Consider the following 18,114-nt stretch of genomic DNA (forward strand, 5'->3'; position numbering starts at 1 on the left):
TTCACACGGGGAACGTTACAGCGGCTCTAACAAGTGGTCGGAGTGACCGGAAATCCGGCTGGGTGACGGTGACACAAGAAAACTTACAGCAAAATAATTTAACTATAAAAGCTTAGTGTGGATCTAGATATTTATAGTTTTATGTGTATTTCAGTTCATGTTGTTTGATCTCGGTTTTAAGACGTGCCAACTGGAGGTTAACGAAGGCATGCAGGGATTCCAACGGACGCCTTTTTAATCAATATTACAAATAAATATTGAATCTAGAAAATATAGATTGTGGTAACAGATTAATGAATCATGTTCAAGGGTTTACACCCCTCTGTCACGATTGAGAGTAATAACAGAACCACATTTCTTTATGTATATTTACTAATCTGGTTAAGTGGTTAATATTTATGAAACGACCTTTGACCTCCTGCCTAGTTCTCTAAAGATGTTAACCATTTGATGTTCAGTTTGGTATTTTTTTCTTTGATGAGACAATTCTTCCCTCCAGACAAGTGTGAGACGTTAATTTATTTTAATTTTTTTTGTCCCAGGTGGACTTCTTTTGAGAGAGTTTGTGGCTGAGGTGTGAGGTTCTTCTCTTATCCCTTTATTGAAAAACAGTCTGAAAATCTGCCTCAACATTTTTTTTCTACCAGGTTTTTGATCCTGCCTCAGATAATTTGATTTTTATCCAGAGAAACACAATTGATAGTTTTCTGTAATTTATAGAAATTTAGCCTAGAAATTCAGTTATGATTCATTTGTGTCCAATTTATTTTTTTTCCTGGGTCACATGTTATTCTTGTTTTATTTTAGTGTGTGTTTGCATTTCAAATGTGTTTCCCTCTAGACAAAGATGGAACGGTCTACATTTTATGTACTCAGATTTTACTTTTACACTCTAATGTTTGCCAATGAGTTTCAACACGAAATGACCCTTTTATAATAATAATAATAAAGGGTTAACCGGCAGGCGGTCCAGCGGCTGGTGGTTTAGCAACAAACCTAGAAGCAATGGCTCTTGCCGGTGTATTGTTGGATTTTTGGTGGATGCCAACGCTTTTCCCTTTTTTTTTTTTTTTTTCTGCTCATGGAGTGTGCATTGTAATAATAAAACCAACTGGTTCCTAAAACACGAACAGTCTTTTTTTTTTTTTTACCTGTTTCTGCCTTGATTCGCCTGTTCAGCTTCCTTCAGGAAGGTTCTGTTTTCTTTAGCATGTTATTTAATTAAATCCTAAAAACAGATGCTTCTTAACAAGAACATTAAAAAAAAAAAAAACGGACCACAACCCAAGTCACAGTCTAATATCTTTACAAAAAAAGCTTTCTAGAGACCCAGAACATGATCCCTAATGAATTATTACCATAAACAATGGCAGGTAGAAACTACTCTAGTGGGAGTTAACTTTTAAACCAAACAGTGGCAAGAAAAACTCCCCTTTAAGAGTGAAGAAACCTTAATCAGAACTGGGATCATAAGGGGGGGCCCGTCCTGATGAAGACCAGCCAGGAAAAGCAGGAAAAGGGAGATAAGAAAGAGAGGATGAAGAACAGATAGGAGAGACACAGATATACAGGACTGTCTCAGAAAATTAGAATATTGTGATAAAGTTCTTTATTTTCTGTAATGCAATTAAATAAACAAAAATGTCATACATTCTGGATTCATTACAAATCAACTGAAATATTGCAAGCCTTTTATTATTTTAATATTGCTGATTATGGTTTACAGTTTAAGATTAAGATTCCCAGAATATTCAAATTTTTTGAGATAGGATATTTGAGTTTTCTTAAGCTGTAAGCCATGATCAGCAATATTAAAATAATAAAAGGCTTGCAATATTTCAGTTGATTTGTAATGAATCCAGAATGTATGACATTTTTGCATTACAGAAAATAAAGGACTTTATCACAATTTTCTAATTTTCTGAGACAGTCCTGTATTGTCAAAGGTACAAAAGCCAAAATACATTAGTAGTAATGATCCGTTAGCAGGAGAACTAAGAGTTATATGTACATGTGACTGACACCTGGTTAGTTGGTGGACTACAGAGACCACTAAACAGGGGTAACAGCAGACTCTGGGGGGGCTCTGGCCTGCAAACATGCACAGTAGAGAAAAGGAGGGGGCAGACCAGAACAACAAACTACGAGAACAATGATGGTGATGATATACTTCTAATTAATAACTGAGGGTTGATCTGAAGAAAGGAAAGAGAAGAAGGGATGAGGGGCACTGCTCATACACCTTTCCACCAAAACGGTTCCAGAGCTTGTTCGGGGCCAGTGCTTAATTTGGAACCAGGTTTTCTGTTTCCACCGACAAAGAACTGGCTCTGGGCCAGAGTTAAGACCAACGACAATAGCAAGACTGTGAGAGGTTGCCATTTTCAAATAACCAACAACAAAGTAGTTGACAGTAGTGTAGTAGTAGACAAACTATGGATGCAGTAAAGCAGCAGGGGTCTATGGAGGAGACAACCCGTCTCCTATAGCGCTTTTACACAAGCACCTATTCAGCCCGACTCATCTCCACTCGCCCTCAATACCCAGATCAGAAGTAGGAGGTTGGAGTGAAGCTGCTGTGATGTATTTGATTGTGTGATCTAAAGGAAGAAGACAAGAACACTAAAGATGTAGAACCTGGAGGAGATGATAGATGTGCTGCTGGGTCTGTGACTTGTGTTTGATATCAAGTTTTTTTTTTTTGTTTTGGTTTTTTGCACAATAGTTGTCCTTATCTCTTTGATTCAATGTGACCGGAAAAGTCGGATAAGCCATTCAGGAAATGATCGCGGGGCGCGATATACTATGCACCGCGGCGAAATGGAGTGATGGAGAAGTCCGAAGGGCACAGTGACGGCGTAGGCACGACGTCGATTTGACGCAGAACCATAATTCAGCCTTTACACTTATATAACACTTTCCAGCTGTACTCCTACAGTCCCAAAGCGCTTTACACTGTAGACATTCACCCACACACGCACACATTCACCCACCGGTTGAGCTGGTTAGAGCCTGTGAAAACAAGTAATTAAAGAAGTCAACAAGCTTTTATGACACAGATGTAGTCAGTTACTTTATTTATGAATAACTAAACAAATTACCCATTAAAGTAGGCCATTAAAGCAGCTCTCATGCCAGCCCCTTCTTGGCTGCCATGTTCATTAACATCATTAACATCCAGCCTCCTCCTGAAGAGGAGTCTGGATGTTGGCACGTCTCAGTGAAATTGTCGCCATGTTCCTCACAGATGTTATGAAGGACATAGCAAGTCTTTGCCATTTTCTTGCACAGTTCGAGCCATTTCTTTCCCGAAGGCACCTCCACCATCCTTTCAATCTTCCAATTACCATTTCCACAACCGATGCACTGCTGAGTCTGTATTTGTAGGTGTGTTGTTCACAGGTCAATCTGCCACTGTCTGAAAACGGTTTCATCGGCCAGTTCTGCATTGGGAAGGCTGCATCACCTATCAGGTAATGTCCAACCTCACAGCCAGAGATGGTCACTTTGCTTTGACCTAGAAATTCCCTGTCCCTTAGGACTTCCCACAAATGTGACTGTTTTAGGACTATTTCATCATGCACACCACACACATCCCAGAAAAGACCTCTGCCGTCCACAACTGCTTGCAGGACAACCGAATGCCATCCCTTCCAGTTGTAGTAGTCTCTGAGATACTTTTCTGGTCCTGTAATTGGAATGTGGCTTCCATCTATTGCACCAACACACGACTCTGAAAGAGAGCAACCATTTCAACTAATCTCTCAGTATCAGGAAGTGGAATGTGGGCAAGGAGCAGGACCTGGATGGCTGCGTTACCGAAATCCTGAACCTAATTGATGAAGGTGCTCACGCCTACTCCAAAATGATGGCTGATGGTCCTGTATTCACTGCTAGTGGCCAGCTTCCGGATGGCTATAGCCACTCTCTTCTGGTTTGGGACACACAAACGGTAATTTGTGTTTTGTGTCTTCTCCCCAAGACATGCTCCACCCGACTGCAGCTATATTCAAAACGACTCTTCGGGACACACAGATATTCTGCATGAACTGGTGAGAAGTGAAATCAGGGAACAATTGTGTCCCACCAGTAGCGAGATCTTGGGTGTGCAACATGTAATCTCCACCTTGCCATCAGTCGCAACGCAAGATTACCTGTAAAGAGGAAAATGTATAGGTAAATAAACATGTTGTGTGGAGAGTCATCAATACTCAAATATTCATCATGGTACTTAACACTTGTGCCTCTTGTACACACTCAAAATGATAAAAATAAAAAAATAACAACTGACAAGCCAAAAATGTCTTTAGGGAGGCATAAGTTAAGTAAAATTAAGTAAATACCACTATATAAAGATGTTATAATTTTTGCTGCATCTGAACATCTGCTTTTCACAAATAATTTATTTGTTTTCTAATTGATGATATATAGCCTATTTTGATGGACTGGGAGTAGCGAGAGGGTGCTGTTCTATCTATTCATATCCCACACAACGATAGGACATACACATTTTTATTCAACATCCGGTATAGTCAATACAAATGTACAGATTCAATTTTATTTATTTAATCTTTTGTTCGGAACACCTGTGGGATCGGCGCCTGTAATTCACTTGTATTTGCATTTAACTGTTAAGGAGAGTAGACAGGAGAGGACGCTGGCGTGTTTGTTCGCCGCTTCTCCGTCTCTTGAGTTTTTAAATTATTATTGATACTGACCTTTTCTTGTACTTGTTTTAACTCGTTTTAATCTTGTAAGCACTCTGAGATTCCCTGAATGAATGAATGCTCTATAAATAAAATCTATTATTATTTCCATGCAGTTTTTTTACATTCACTTCAGTAAGTTGAGCCTAATATGTTTGTGAATTTGTGATGATTCCACCACGGACATAACACAGTTAGCTCATAACAAAGGCTAACATAACCATCTAACATTCAGTGTAAGTAAGAGTCAAAACATTAGGTTATTACCTGGCTCCTACAACTTAATTCAATTCAATTCAATTCAATTTTATTTATATAGCGTCTAATACAACAGATGTTGTCTCTAGACGCTTTCCAGAGATCCAGAACATGAACATAAACATAAACATAAACCCCCGAGCAATTATTACAAACTTAATCACTGTGCACAAAGCTTGTCCATGAAGACAAAGACATTGGATCTGTCGTTTTCTGATCCCAATGAAGCACTGCAAAAACTCAAAATCTTACCAAGAATATTTATCTTATTTCTAGTTAAAATTTCTCATTTTTAGTCAAAGATCTCATTACACTTAAAACAAGAGTCATTACCAGAAAAATAACTTATTTGACAATTTTCACCTGTTTCAAGTAAATTTTCACTTGAAATAAGTAGGAAAATCTGCCAGTGGGACAAGATTTATCTTCTCATTACAAGCAAAAAAATCTTGTTACACTGGCAGATTTTTCTACTTATTTTAAGTGAGAATCTTCTTGAAACAGGTGAAAATTGTTGTTTTTTTCCAATGATGAGTCTTGTTTTAAGTGTAATGAGATTTTTTTACTAAAAATCAGACAAATATTCTTGAGTTTTTGCAGTGAGCAGCATAAATCCAGAAGCAGCAGCTGTACAATCGTAAGATCATTCATATTTGTTGATCGATTTTCACGCCAATGCAAAAGCAGCGACGTAATAACGTGGCTCCCCTAGCCCCCCGAGTTATGGAAAAGCAAACCGGTTCTCAGCTGGTTCGCAAGTTGAACGAGTTGTGAACCAGCTCTGCAACCGGTTTGGTGGAAAACGGGTATCAGTGGATCCTGGTGTCCCCCTGCAGCACGGGTCTATACACGAATCCGGCGACCGGTTTGTGTGTGCCGCCATCTTGCGGCGGCGCCATTGCTGCGGTGGCAGGTGTCAATCTGCTACCGCAGCGCTGTTATTGTAACCTCACGCTCTACAGCATCATTATAGCTGGATTGATGATGTTAGACAGTGGCCTTCCATAAATAATGAAGGTATCTTAAATTAATGCTGATGTTAATTTATAAATAATGATTTGTTTGAGCGATAAGCAGGAAAGAATAGAGGAATAGGAAGATAAGGGAGTGTATGATTAAACACTGTAATATAGCATACGTTACGTGTGACGTTAGCAGCGCAAAATGTAATCATTATGGAAAGGCTATGTGATTAAAAAAAACAACAACAACACCTGTTTATGTTTTGTTTTATTTTAGGTATCCAAGAATATTTTATTGATCGCCTGGCGTCCGATGACCAAAAAAAACGCAATTACAGGTCTCTAATTGAAGGGCAGAACTATCTCAGCTCCGGATGATACAGAATACATACATACATAACCCCAATCTTCAGATAAAACTAGTTTGTTGAGGAAAAAATATCAACTCTATTTGTAGCTGCAGAAGAAAAAAATAATCTCACGAGGAAAAGAAAAATATTGCTCACGCCTTGGAGCCTCTTCAGCATAATATAGCGGTAAAAAAAAAGAAAAGAAAAGTAAGAGTAATAAAAAAGATGTACTGTATGTTGTACTATTATACAAATTTATTGAAACACATGGCGAGTCAAACATTTACCAAAGCAGCTGCCAAACACTCCTAAACAAGGTAGTAAGACGTGGGTTGTGCAGAACTGCGGCAGTAAATCCTCATCGGAGCTTCATTCTTTAGTAGTGATTTCATATGGATCCAGACCGTTAATAATTATTATTTTCTCCATATACCGCTCCCTGGCTTCCTTGTTTAAGGTATCCCGGTAAATTCCAGTTCCTTTCCAGCAGTTTAACATCTTTTTTTTGCGTTCCGTCTGTTCACTTGGTGAAACAGAAAAGTAGTTTTGAAAGTCCGTCCCGTCTTCATTCACTATCAAAACAAATGCACGTGACCGGGACAGGAGTTTTCCGATGATACAAATACATTAAGAGAGCCTGGCAGGGAGCGGAGTAATAGATCCATGGGAGCGGAGCATGGATCTATATACGTATATATGTCTATGGGCTGGAGCGGAGGAGCGGAGCCGCCACCGCAGTAATGGCGGCCGCTCGACTTCCGGGTTTTGCTGGATTCGTGTATAGCAGCATCTCTACCATGATGCTGTTTGGGATGAGCCTGCTTTTGTCTGTCCTGTAGCTGCAGCTATGGACTACCGGCCCTAACACACTAGAGTTTACACTAACTTGTCACAGTTTCACAGTGTAGGATAGGTTTTTTTTTTACTGTTTAACTCACTCCCCTGTTTTTCCAGATCCTGCCACCCTAATCAGCCAGAGATCCACTGATTCCCTTCACCTGTGCTTCCCCAGCTCAGCTCCACACCTGGTTTCCCTCATCAGCAGTTCCCCTCATATACCGACCCATTTCCACCTTCTAGTGGGCCAGATTGTCGTGTGTTTTTGCCTCGCTTTCCAGCCTGCATATCCTGTTTTGTTTCTGCCTGCCTGCCTGTCTTTGAGCCTGCCTGATTCTTGGGGTATGGATTTTTGCCTGCCCGTTTTTGGTTTTGTTTGCCTGATCTGCCTGACTACCCGGTTTGACCCCTGCCTGCCTTTTGACAAAGATTAAAGCCTCTTGGACTCTGATCCTGCCTGGTGTTGTGCATTTGGGTTCTCTGTCCTGTCTGAGCCGTGACAGTACAATCTGGCCAAGACTGAACCCAGCCAACATGGACCTGCCACGTAAGGAAGAGGATTTGTGGGATTTTTTTTATGGGGACCAAGTGGCGTTCTACCACCGTACGGTGAAGGGGACAGAGACATGCCCCCAGTTCCAGCCTGTTGCTGTTCCCGAGGTGGCCCCGGACACACCCCAGTCTCTTCCCCCTTTCTGGGGAACACGCCTGGCTCTGGGTGGGCCCAGAGGCCTGCAGGCTCAGGGGAGACAACGACGGCGTCGGCCCCAGCCCCAGCTTGTTCCTGCTCCCCGAGAATCGGCTGATAACATGCGCTGGGCCAAGGAGGAGGAGTATTGGGACCCCTTTTGGGGAACACGCCTGGCTCTGGGTGGGCCCAGGAGCCTTCAGGGCAGGCAACGACAACGGCGTCAGCGCCAGCCCCAGCTTGTTCCGGCTCCAGCTCCTGCTCCGGCTCCTGCTCCTGCTCCTGCTCCGGCTCCTGTTCCGGCCCCCCGCATCCTGTCTGCTCCTGTTCCGGCCCCCCGCATCCTGTCTGCTCCTGTTCCGGCCCCCCGCATCCTGTCTGCTCCTGTTCCGGCCCCCCGCATCCTGTCTGCCCCTGTTCCGGCCCCCCGCATCCTGTCTGCCCCTGTTCCGGCCCCCCGCATCCTGTCTGCCCCGGTTCCGGCCCCCCGCATCCTGTCTGCCCCGGTTCCGGCCCCCCGCATCCTGTCTGCCCCGGTTCCGGCCCCCCGCATCCTGTCTGCCCCGGTTCCGGCTCCCCGCCTCCTGTCTGCCCCGACTCTTGTTCCTGAGGCGGTCCCGCAGCCCTCGGTTCCTGAGGCGGTCCCGCCGGTCTCTGTTCTGGAGGTGGTCTCTGTTCCCCTTCCTGAGGCGATCCTGGATGGATCTGCCGCAGGCCCAGACCGACCCCCTGACCAGCCTGCCGCAGTCCCAGACCGACCCCCTGACCAGCCTGCCGCAGTCCCAGACCGACCCCCTGACCAGCCTGCCGCAGTCCCAGACCGACCCCCTGACCAGTCTGCCGCAGTCCCAGACCGACCCCCTGACCAGCCTGCCGCAGTCCCAGACCGACCCCCTGACCAGCCTGCCGCAGTCCCAGACCGACCCCCTGACCAGCCTGCCGCAGTCCCAGACCGACCCCCTGACCAGCCTGCCGCAGTCCCAGACCGACCCCCTGACCAGCCTGCCGCAGTCCCAGACCGACCCCCTGACCAGTCTGCCGCAGTCCCAGACCGACCCCCTGACCAGTCTGCCGCAGTCCCAGACCGACCCCCTGACCAGTCTGCCGCAGTCCCAGACCGACCCCCTGACCAGTCTGCCGCAGTCCCAGACCGACCCCCTGACCAGCCTGCCGCAGTCCCAGACCGACCCCCTGACCAGCCTGCCGCAGTCCCAGACCGACCCCCTGACCAGCCTGCCGCAGTCCCAGACCGACCCCCTGACCAGCCTGCCGCAGTCCCAGACCGACCCCCTGACCAGCCTGCCGCAGTCCCAGACCGACCCCCTGACCAGCCTGCCGCAATCCCAGACCGACCCCCTGACCAGCCTGCCGCAGCCCCAGACCGACCCTCTGACCAGCCTGCCAAGCCCCCAGACCGACCCTCTGACCAGCCTGCTAAGCCCCCAGACCGACCCCCTGACCAGCCTGCCAAGCCCCCAGACCGACCCTCTGACCAGCCTGCTAAGCCCCCAGACCGACCCCCTGACCAGCCTGCCGCAGCCCCAGACCGACCCTCTGACCAGCCTGCCAAGCCCCCAGACCGACCCCCTGACCAGCCTGCCGCAGCCCCAGACCGACCCTCTGACCAGCCTGCCAAGCCCCCAGACCGACCCCCTGACCCGCCTGCCAAGCCCCCAGACGGACCCCCTGACGAGCCTGCCGCAGTCCCAGACCGACCCCCTGACCAGCCTGCCAAGCCCCCAGACCGACCCCCGGATCCGCCTGTTACGCCCCAAGGGCGACCCCCCGAACTGCCTCGTCGGTCTGCCCGGCACCGAGGACGGCCCCCGGAGCTTTGGCCATGTGTTGGCCGGGGCCCTCCTCCAGACCCCCTCCTCCTGCCCGGGGTGGGGGGTTTTGGGACATCTGGAATCTGTCCCTTGAGGGGGGGGGGTTCTGTCACAGTTTCACAGTGTAGGATAGGTTTTTTTTTTACTGTTTAACTCACTCCCCTGTTTTTCCAGATCCTGCCACCCTAATCAGCCAGAGATCCACTGATTCCCTTCACCTGTGCTTCCCCAGCTCAGCTCCACACCTGGTTTCCCTCATCAGCAGTTCCCCTCATATACCGACCCATTTCCACCTTCTAGTGGGCCAGATTGTCGTGTGTTTTTGCCTCGCTTTCCAGCCTGCATATCCTGTTTTGTTTCTGCCTGCCTGCCTGTCTTTGAGCCTGCCTGATTCTTGGGGTATGGATTTTTGCCTGCCCGTTTTTGGTTTTGTTTGCCTGATCTGCCTGACTACCCGGTTTGACCCCTGCCTGCCTTTTGACAAAGATTAAAGCCTCTTGGACTCTGATCCTGCCTGGTGTTGTGCATTTGGGTTCTCTGTCCTGTCTGAGCCGTGACATAACTAGAGCTTTACTGAACACTAACGTTTGATGTTTGGTTTTAAAAGGTGGTGGTGTCAGCCCAGGCCAAATTGGGGCCCTAAGCGAAATGTTATTTGGAAGCTCCCCCGCCCTCAAACCTCTCCCCATCCCAAATGTATCATTGCTACAGAATGACCCTAAAACAACATGCCATTTAACTTGACAATCCGTCAATAATAACAAATGTACGGTAGATAAAGTAGTGTGACTGTATGAGTCAAAGAAATAATAAATATTAAATAACTTAAAACTTAAATAAACATGTCACAAATAGTGATCAATTACTCATCAAAAGAAAGTTACCCCCACCACCTCAATCCCCCACAAAAAACTGAAAGCAGGTATCGCAGGTCGTAAATCAGAGCTAAACACACGTGTGCCTTTTACAGATGCACATTTGTCTCATTAGAAATAGTCAAACTTCTTAACATAAGTTGATATAAAACCATAGCCAATTTATTATATATTGGCTAAAGTTTGTAGCTTATATACGACCAACTGCTCATTTTACCACTCTTTTTCAACAGAGTTGAATGCAGAGGGCGTTAACAAGGCGTTCAATAGGCGTTCATCAGGGCTGCTGGAAAAACAAAAATCTCCAGTCTAGACAGAGACTGGAGTCAGATTCCTATCTGAGGCGCAGCTCAGGTGTTTGTACTTGTTTTATTTCAACAACATACCCACCTTCAAGTGAAGCACGACTTTCCTCGTGTTTTGCCTTTTTTCCTCTCTTGCTCGCTCCTGATTTGTGATGTCTTTTGGATGAAAAGTTGAAATCTCTGCAAGAGCCTGCCTGCCCTTCTGATTGGTCAGATTTCAGGTGCTGCTAATCGTTGCACGGCCAGATTACTCATACCATTCAGGTCTCCTTTCTCCCCTCCTCCTCACGCATATACACATCCATTACGCATATGTGCTACCGAGGAAATGCGTCCCCTCGCGCAAAACGTGGCCCCCGTTGGAAGATGAGGCCCTACACACAGTGCGTGTTCTGCATTTAGGTGTCAGCCTCCTTAACCCAAATTTGGTTTGTTTCTTCCATAGTAATGGTGCCTGATAGCAGAAGGCTGAAGAAATCCTGTCCTCCAAATCTACATTTGGATAGTCTAGGAACTGCAAGTAACCTGACAAGGGTGTGTGGCGTCAGGCGTACCCAAATACAGCACAATGGCACAGTGTTCAGTAAAAGGCCCAATCCCAATTCCCCTTCACTCGCCCTTCTTTTCTTCACTTGCCCTTCTTTTCTTCCCTACCCCCTAAAAAAGAAGCGGGAGATTTTAGGGCACTTGAAATCTAGGGCACTTGGCCCAGGTGCCTGTCCCATTCTCCTACTCCCCCTCGTTTTCATCCCTAACCTGATCAGGAAGCTGAGAGCCAAAAGCTGTTTTAATTTCAGCTGTAGCGCTGTTAATATGGCACTTTATTAAGTTTTAATATTTTTTCAGGCGTAAAAGTAACCGTTAAGATCCCCAACCTGGGCTCAGTTTATCCAAATAACGCCTGTTAAGAAATTTGACTCTATGTTTTCGGAGATGAGAAGAGCCCCCGGCCCTGGGGAGCAGCAGCAGCTCACAGCCCGAGAAGAGACGTATCCGCCGGGTCAACCTAGCGCCGTCGTCCCGGGAGAGAAACCTGCAGCTCTGTTGAGAATTACGCTGGCTGAAATAAATCATTTAGGAAGATGTTGGTTTAATAGATGAAATCTAACAGTTGTAGCTACGCCTGTGAAGAAATTTGCTCCGAAATTTCGAGATTTCTGTCTGCCGGCTCCGGAGCTTGGGTCCGCGTTACAAACAGCCTTTACTCCGGCGCGATTCTTCGCGAACAACGGATAAAAGGGATTATGTACATTCACTGAGTGAATATTATGAAAGTAAAATATACATTTGTCGCTAGAAATGTAATCAAAACGCATTTTTATGCAGAAACTAACTCAAAATATTGATTTATTTACTAAGAAATATCCGCCATGCTTTTTTTTTGGATTCAGTCCGCAAATGACGACGAAAAGCATTCTGGGAAATTTTCATAGCCCCTCGCTCGCGAAGTCAGCATCTGAAATCCCTCAATGTGAAGGGGCTATTCTCAGCCCCTAGCCCTCGTTATGCCCCCTCCCCCTAGGTGAAAAGAGGAATTGGGACACCACTACCTTCACGGGAACGCGCAAAATTTAGGGGTAGCGAAGAAAGCGAGGGCGAGGGAGTCAATTGGGACGCAGCCAAAGTCTTTATTAAAGCCAACCTCACAGCAGGCAATAGAGCAGAGTTCAGTCCTCAGGATCGTGGAACGCTCAGAGTGGCAGGAGAACGAATACCAGAAAACAGCTGGTGTGAATGCTGAGTAGATCTGGAAGCCGGAACACAGGAACTGAAACGCTGTGCGGTCAGAGGAGTCGCCAGGCAGCAAAACAGGGAGCAGGCAAACAGAAACCAGAGACGCTGAGGCAGAACTCGTGGTCGGGGACAGAAGGCTGAGGTGGTTACCAGGTCAGGGACAGGCAGGGTCGGCAACAGGTGATCAGTTCGGGTAAAACCATTGGAAAGTCAGGCATTATACATGAACAATCTGGCAGTGACTGGCTGGGAGTGGAGTGCTGAAGTAGAAGCCCAGGGCTGATTGCAGATGCAGAGAATAGAATAGAATAGAATAGAGTTTCTTGCCAATTGTACAAGTTAAAACAGGCACACTGGAATTCTTGTGCGTGTCCCTGAGTCAGAAGTAACCATTATCAATAAACAAACAAATAGCGCATGCAAGACAGGGTGCAAGTGATGCATTGAAAAACAAAAAACTCAATATATATATACAAATGTACATTCTTAAAGTTGTGCATTGTAAATAAAACAGTATAAAGGCATTAATGAGGAGAAAGATATGCAGGATATAAACATGCACAGGGTTGCATTTGGCCTGAGGTTTAGAAAATGTACCTAAAATTAAATATTTCCCATTGTTTTGAGGTAGTGTTGTCTATTGTACCTAAATTGTTCCATCAGTTGTTGAGGGGTGTCAGTTGTTCAGTATCTGAGTGGATTGTGGAGAGGTATTTGCCCTCCTTAATGTCCTGTGCCACCAGCCTGACGGTGGCTGTAAAAAAGCTGCTGTAAAAACAGGCCTTGTGAGTACTGATGCTCACAGGCCTGCAGGTCTTCTGGACATATTTGGAGTCCCTTTTGTACTAATGCTGTTATCGAGTAACTGGTTAGACAACAGGGCTTGAACAATCAGCCTGTTTAAAGGGCCCTGTCAGATCTCTCACGGATTACATACAAATCATATGCATTGAAACACTGAATATATCTTGCTGGAAGAAAAAAAACAACCCCTCAAATTGTCTACTTAATAATCTCTGTCCTAAAGTTCTGTCAGTTACAATGGGTATGCCATAGGGTTCTATTAGTGGTCCACTTTATTCACTATTTATATAGATAAGGTGGGCCTTGATGTGAGAGATACAAATTGCCACCTGTATGGTAATGCTAACGTTATTTATTTTTGTGCATCAACACATGTACAAACTGTTGACTTTTTACAACACACTTTCAATGTTGAAGCAATTTTAATTTCAACACAACTTAATGTATGTTATTCTTTAAAGTAAGAACGGTCTCATAATCTTCACTCCTAATCTTCACGTGTTCCCTGTTGACGGATCTGTAACTGAAGTTTGTAAATACTTGGGTGTTTTAATCCATGACTCTTTGACTTCTAAATCAAATGTCGATGCTGTTGTAAAAGAAAAGGCATCGCGGACATCCTTTCTACTTTGTATTCCCACACAAAAACAAAACATATTTTACTTTTAATGCAAGGAAGAGACTAGTTGCTGCAACATTTTTGCCCCCTTTGGATTATGGGACCTTTTTATAATTACACGCCCTGCCCATGCATAGCATATGCTTGACTCACTTTACCACACCACTCCTCCCTCAAGTGTGAACCTCAGACTCACCCTTACAAATGTTATTCCCCGTCGGGATGGCCTGTTTGGAGAGCCATCGGCACACACTGGTACAGACTGATTCACAAGGACCTTCTTGGCCTGCTGCCTCCCCAGCTCATAATTGCTTCAGCGACTTCCTTAGGCTTTGACCTGACTTTAGACTGCCTCGGCATAGAATTTATTGCCAATTGTACAAGTTAAAACAGGCACACTGGAATTCTTGTGAGTGTCCCTGAGTCAGAAGTAACCATTATCAATAAACAAACAAATAGCGCATGCAAGACAGGGTCCAAGTGATGCATTGAAAAACAAAAAACTCGATATATACAAATTTACATTCTTAAAGATGTGCATTGTAAATAAAACAGTATAAAGGCATTCATTTGGAGAAAGATATGTAGGATATAAACATGCACAGCGTTGCATTTGGCCTGAGGTTTAGAAAATGTACCTAAAATTAAATATTTCCCATTGTTTTGAGGTAGTGTTGTCTATTGGACCTAAATTGTTCCATCAGTTGTTGAAGGGTGTCAGTTGTTCAGTATCTGAGTGGATTGTGGAGAGGTATTTGCCCTCCTTAATGTCCTGTGCCACCAGCCTGACAGTGGCTGTAAAAAAGCTGCTGTAAAAACAGGCCTTGTGAGTAGATGCTCACAGGCCTGCAGTGTCTCAGATTATAGCCTGAGTCCACTCACTGGAACAGAGCAGGGACTGGGTGGTGTTTGTCCCTTAGGATGCTCTCTGATTTTCTCCAGCTGCGCCAGATTGAGTCCATGGAGGGGAGGTCAGAGCCAGTGACCCTTTCTGCAGTTTTGACAACCAGCTGCAGCTTCTTCCTCTCAGGCAGGGGGGTGTTCCCGTACTACACCATGATCCCATTGGTGAGGGTGCTTTCAACAAGTGCTCTGTAGGCCTGTGTGAGGGGCTGCTGCTTAAACCTCACCTTCTTCAGCCAGAATGTCAGCAAGCATATAGCAGACATCCACACAGACAGGTGGAAGCAGCAGTGGGAGGATCAGAGGGGGTGACTGCAGGTCAGCATGCAGCTCCTGAAGCTCTGGCCTGTAAACATACACAAAAGAGAGAAAAAAAAAAGGGGGGGGGGGGCAGACCAGCACAACAAACTACAAGAATAATGGACAAAAATGATGGCTATGAGATACTTATGATAAAAATGGAAGAGGAGAAGAGAAGAAGGGTGAGCCCAGTGGATCATGTCGGTGTCCCCCTGCAGCGTAGGCCTATAGCAGCATATCTACCACGAGGCTATATTTGAGACTAACTATTATAGTCTTGTTCTATAGCTGCAACTAATGAAACTATGACTATGACTACTGACTCTAACACACTAGAGTTTACACTAACTAGAGGTTTACTAAACACTAACTATAGGCTTTACTAAACAGAAATGTTTTAAGTTTTGTCAGCCTCCTTAACCAAGATTGGAAGTTGGTTCCATAGTAATGGTGCCTGATAGCAGAAAGCCTGCCCTCCAAATCTACATTTGGATACTCTAGAAACTACGAGTAAACTGGCACTCTGAGAATGGAGATCTCTGCCAGGAACATAAGGCACTATCAGGTCTTGCAAATATTGCGGAACTAAGCCGTTTTGGGCTTTATATGCAAGTAATAACATTTTAAATTGGATTCTGAATTTTAGGGGTAGCCAATGGAGCGACGCTAACACTGGAGAGACGTGGTCTCTCTTGTTGATTCGTGTCAGCACTTGCTGCTGCATTTTGGATCAGCTGGAGGATATTTAGAGAATTACTTGGACATCCCGCTAATAACACATTACAGTAATCTAGTCTAGAAGATACAAATGCATGAACTAGTTTTTCTGCATCACTCTGCGAGAGGATTTTCCTAATCTTTGCGATATTACGGAGATGGAAAAATGCTATTTTACAAACCTGATTAATATATAGTTTAAACGACAAATCCTGGTCGAAAACAACACCAAGGCTTCTCAGACCATCTAATCTCTTCCTAAGATGCTTTGGACCAAAAATGATAACCCCTGTTTTATCTGAATTTAGAAGCAACAAATTTCCGGACATCCAGTCCTTGATGTCCCTAAGACACGCCTGAAGTTTAACTAACTGATCTCTTTCATCTGGCTTCATAGACAAATAGAGCTGCGTATCATCAGCATAGCAATGAAAATGTATGCCGTGATTCTGGATTATACTTCCCAACGGCTGCATGTATAGACTGAAAAAGATTGGCCCTAGTACTGAACCCTGCGGAACACCATAACAGACCCTCAATTGTTCTGAAGAAACCTCATGTACATGAACAAACTGGAATCTGTCAGATAGATATGATTTAAACCAACGTAGAGCTGTCCCTTTAATCCCAACAACATGCTCTAACCTGTGTAGTAAGATGCTGATCTACAGTGTCAAAAGCAGCACTGAGGTCCAGTAGAACCAATATGGACACTAATCCCTTATCTGATGCCATAAGAAGGTCATGCGTGACTCGAACCAGTGCTGTTTCTGTGGACATGGCTGAGCACAGAGGATCCAGGTGAGGAAATGGTAACAGGGAGCCATCCACGCCAGGAGGTCCCTTAACCCGCAACCACAAGGGGGGGCCTCCACAGAGACCATCCCGGCCCAGACGGATAGAGGAGTCCACACCAAAGCATTAAAGCCGTGGTGCAGAGCTCCACAACCATCCAGGCCAGAACCACCCCCAGGACGACCCCCTGCAGGCCAGAGTCACTCCCAGCATGGAGGCTCCCCATGAGGAAACACTGGAGATAAAAGCTAAAAGAAAGCAGGATAAGATTAGGGGCTATGAAGGCTATGAAGTTAAAATACACACTAAAAAAGTATAAAAGTATAACATAAAATCCTATGAGTTGGTCTAAAAAGCAAGATATTAGAAACTGAGAGAATAAAACAATAGAATGTATAAAATAGACCATAAATAACGACTAAAACGTTTAAATATAACATTGAGATAAAACAATGAGATAATAAAACAGGATAAACTAAACTAAAGATTAATACAAAACAGAGTAGTAAGATCAAATAAAAATAGGGGTGAGCATAGAAAATTATAAAGAGTTAAATGAGTCAGTTAAAAGCCTGATTAAAAAGATGAGTCTTTTTAAAAACGTCAACATTTTCTGCAGCAACTTCAACTGAAATCTGACGGCCCTTATGTACTACGCTTTAAGGACTTGTACAGGTTGACTGTCCATTTTGTTCATCCAGTGTGGGGAAAAAGCTTTCCAGTATTGTGCTCCTTCGGACTGGAACAGTTTGCAAAACAATTTAAAACTTCAAATACAGATTTAAAAAAATACATTTTTATTTTTGCTAAAAGACTTGGAGATCCCCCTCATACCGGTTGAATTCTTAGTTTGTTTTATGTGCTCAGTTTTTATTGTCCCTATGTTTGCCCTGATCTGTGATCTTAACTAGATCTTCCTAGATAAAGAATGGTAAAATACATTTAAAATCTTGTCAACCAATATATACACCTTAATAAAATGGAACATCATTAATTTATTTATATATTTTTTCATAATACTCAGAGGTACCAACAATAACAGGCCAGAAGCCTATAATCCAGTTTTCTCATGATTGTATGAAGCTTTTTTTTAAACATATACTGTAGATGAGGGCGATCAGTGGGTGGTGGGGTCGGGGTCGGGGAGTGGGGGGCGTGATGGGTGGCATCCGCTGAATGTCTTAAATGAGAGAAACACAGGAAAACACTCAACAGGCACACAAGCCTTTGGAATCTGTTAGATAGAAAACAAACAAACAGAAATGGGAACAGGCAGAAACACAAATAGCAACTATTCCAGGTCTTGAAATCAGTACTAGGCTACTGTGATTATCTGTCCCCCAAAACTGTGGGGTGAGCATGTAGATGAGTGAGCAGGTGTGTATGTCTGTTTTATGTGAACTGCACCAAGAGTGGAGGAGGGAGGGTACAA

Source organism: Cololabis saira, chromosome 8 (genome assembly GCF_033807715.1).
Source record: "Cololabis saira isolate AMF1-May2022 chromosome 8, fColSai1.1, whole genome shotgun sequence".
Taxonomy (NCBI): domain Eukaryota; kingdom Metazoa; phylum Chordata; class Actinopteri; order Beloniformes; family Belonidae; genus Cololabis; species Cololabis saira.